This window comes from Lactuca virosa, chromosome 8 (assembly GCF_052849685.1).
Source record: "Lactuca virosa cultivar CGN04683 chromosome 8, Lactuca_virosa_CGN04683_v6, whole genome shotgun sequence".
Classification (NCBI taxonomy): Eukaryota; Viridiplantae; Streptophyta; class Magnoliopsida; order Asterales; family Asteraceae; genus Lactuca; species Lactuca virosa.
The window spans coordinates 284,868,382-284,872,492 of record NC_136433.1 but is presented as its reverse complement, the minus strand read 5'-3'; positions in this window follow the sequence as shown (position 1 = coordinate 284,872,492).

Here is a 4,111-nt window from a genome sequence, read left to right as displayed (position 1 = left end):
ACAAAACTTATCATAATTGAACTAAAGCATGCATTCGTCCGTAAAGTTAAGAGAAATATTTGTCGTGTATTACCCTTAGGTGTCAATATCTTCATATATACATAGATGTGATTGCAACAATAGATCCTAAGAAATTGGATCTCATCTATATCTATTCATTAAATCATATATGATATCTAAACAATTAAATCTTATCTTGTTTACATTTCCCCTCAATCTTAACTGTCAAAAGGTTTAGATTGTATCTTAATCTACACAACATATCTCGAGTTTTAGGTTTTGTAAGACCATCTGCAAGTTGATCTTAGAGGATATGAACCGGACATCAAAGCTCCCATTACTACCTTTTCTCTAACAAAATGGAAATCCACCTCTATATGTTTCGTTCGGGCATGGAAGAATGGATTAGCTGTCAAATAGGTGGCTCCCAAATTATCACACCACAGCACAGGTGCTCGAGCTTGATGAACACCCAACTCCTTAAGTAACGACTGTATCCAAGTAGCTTCTGTTGTACCATTTGCTAAAGCTTTATACTCAGCTTTTGTGCTTGACCTACACACTTTGGGCTGCTTCTGTGAACTCCATGAGACCAAATTGGGTCCTAGAAACACTGCAAAACCTCCAGTGGACCTTCGATAATCTAGACACCCTGTCGAATCTGCATCAGTAAACACACTCAACAACGTAGAGGGTGACTTTCGAATTATGAGCCCGGTAGTTATTGTGCCTTTGACATATCGTAAGATTCGCTTTACCTCCTCCCAATGAACATTAGTGGGTTTAGAAAGATATTGACACACCTTATTAACAGGAAAAGCAATATCAGACCTTGTTAATGTAAGATAATGTAAGCCACCAACCACACTTCTATATTTAAAGTTATCATCATCATTGAGAGACGTTCCAAGGTTACGAGCAACCTTATCTGTTACTGACATGGGAGTTGAAATGCTTTTAAAATTTTGCATGTTAGCTCGTTGTAACAAATCAGTGGCATACTTGTGTTGCATTAACGTGATTCCCACTGAATTGTGAAGTACTTCAATTCCCAGAAAATATGTAAGTTGACCAAGATCTTTAAAAGGAAAAGAGGAGGACAAAACTTTGATTAATTTGTCAACAGCCACTCAGCCACTTGTGAGGACCCGAAAATAATAATATCATCAACATAGACAAGCATATAGACAGAAATGTCAGCTGTGCGAAGCATGAAAAGAGTCGTGTCTGCTTTGGAAGAGGAAAACCCAAGATGATGCAATTTTTCACTAAGACGAGAAAACCAGGCACGAGGTGACTATTTGAGTCCATAGAGTGATTTTTGTAGCTTGGACACAAACGTAGCATGTTGAGGGTCCTCAAAACCAGGTGGTTGTTTCATGTAGACTTCTTCATCCAGAAATACATGAAGAAATGCATTGTTTATATCTATTTGTCGAAGGTGCCAACCTTGAGAGACAACTAAAGACAGAACCAATTGAATGGTTGTTGGTTTTACAACTAGACTGAAAGTATCTAGGTAATCAACACCATATTTTTTACTGAAGCCACGAGCTACCAAGCGTGTTTTATACTTGTCTATAGTACCATCCGGATGTTGTTTGAGCTTAAAAATTCATTTACATCCAACAATATTCACACCAACGGGATGTGGCACGAGAACCCATGTATTGTTCTTTTGAAGTGCAACAAATTCTGACTTCATGGCTATTCGCCAAGCTGGATCAGATAGGACCAATCGATATGAATGCGGTGCTGCAGCGGTGAAGGCATACTTTGTTGGATCATACCGGACATTTCCATCACTGAATTTGCGAAGAAAAACTTTTCCAGCATGACTTCTAGTGGTAACACCAGGAGTAGAGATAACTGGGGTACCCTGATCAGTTGATGGTGCGTCGATAGTTGGAGGAGTTGGTGAAATGGATGCATGAGTTGGTATACCTACGATGGGAGATGATGGTGCCATCGGTGTTGAAGGAGTATTTGGTGTGTACTTATCTGGATCGATGATGGTTGATGTTTTCTCATTTTGAACCGTTGTGAGAGTAGACTGTTGTGAACAGTGAATATGCACCGATGGAGAGAGTAGAGGAGAAGAATTAGTTGCAGATGCATCAGATTTATTAGCCAATAAAAGAGATAGGTCATAATTTTGCATATGGTCATTTGTAATTGTTAGTTTTGACCAAGGAAAAGAGGTGACTTTTGATGCACAAGATGGTGTAGCATAACAATCTGTGGATGCAAAAGGGAACTGAGATTCGTCAAAAATTACATCTCGAGAGATGTATATTTTTCTAGTGGTTATATCCAAGCATTTGTAGCCTTTATGCATAGAGCTATATTCGAGAAAAAGACACAATTTTGACCGAAAATTAAGTTTGTGAGTGTTGTATTTCCTGAGGCTTGGCCAACATGCACAACCAAAGACATGAAGAAAAGAATAATCTGGGTTGACTTGTAAAAGTCGTGTGATTGGTGTAGTATTGCTTATGGTACGGCTAGGCATACGATTTATAAGGTAGCAGGCAGTCAAGAAAGCTTCGTCCCAATAACGAAGAGGAAGTGATGATTGAGCTAAAAGGGCTAGACCTGTTTCAACTATGTGGCGGTGTTTACGCTCAGCCACACCGTTCTGTTGTGACGTGTGAGGGAAGGAAACACGATGAGCAATTCCAATTTGTTGAAAGTATTTGTGGAGACGATGATACTCTTCACCTCATTCAGATTGAACAGTACGAATTTTAAGATTTAATACACGCTCAACATGGTTTTGAAAATTATAAAAAACTTATTTGACATCAGACTTGTGTTTGATAAGATAAATCCAAGTGTATTTGCTATAATCATCCAAAAAAACTAACATAATATCTCAAACCTCCACTGGACACTTGATTCGGTCCCCAAACATCGGTATGAACAAGCTCAAGTGGAGAAGAGGTGACACGAACAAAACTATTATAAAGGAGTTGACGACTCTTTGCACGTTGATATGCATCACAGACAAACGGGTCATTATTAAAAGAACAACCTAATTTATTTGAGCTCAAAATTGACTTGACGACCGTTGGAGTGGGATGACCAAAACGGTGATGCCATTGAGATGAAGAGACCTTGACACTTGATAAAGCTTGACGGGAGGAGCAACTGACTGGATTGGGATAAAGACCTCCTTTTCTTCTACCGAGTAGAAGTGTTCTATTTGAGGAAATGTCCTTAACAAAGAAAACATCAAGGTAGAGTTCAATAAAAACATTATTATCAGACACAAGTCTTTGAGCAGACAAAAGATGTTTGTTAACATGAGGAACATCAAGGACATTTTTAAGAACTAAAGGTCGAGACAAACTCGGAATTTTTAAGTGACCTATATGCAAAATTGACAAACCTGCCCCATTGGCTACTTAGACTTGATTTTTCCCATGGTAACGTTCTTGCATAGTGAGCCTATCGAGATCGCTAGTAAGGTGGTCTGTAGCTCCTCTGTCAAGGTACCAAGAAGTATCTGGATTGTAGTTTCCCATGGTCACATTGTTTCCACTTCGGTTCTCCTTAGTTTGGTAGGCATGATTAAACCTATTCCTGCAATTTAATGCACTATGACCTGGTATACCACAAACTTGGCAACGTGGTCCACTATTGTTCCAACCACGACCAAGACCACGACCGCCACGGTAGTTTCTTCGCTGGTAATTAGTTTTACTGTTTTTGTAGTTGCGTCGAGGATTGTTGTTGTTGCTGTTGGATTCCTGTTGAGATACGTTGTTGGCTGAAGAAGTGAATTCAATTGTGATGCCCATGGTAGTAGCTTGTGCTTCATGTGAACCCAAGTATGAATAAAATTTAGGAAGGGTAACCTTCCGTTCATTGCTCAAAACGGTAATTGTTGTAAACAGCTCACCGTGTCCCGGTCCTAGACCTGTGAGAATGTACCCAATGACTTCTTCATCGTTCATTGGTTGACCAATATTGGCCATAGTATCAGCGAATCCAACCATTTTCTGATAATATTCGTCAGCCCTCATGTCTCCTTTTTTTATGGTTGAAAGTTGTGTGCAAATCTGAATGGAATTTCCCCGGTGTTGAGCCGAAAACATGGTGTAGAGAG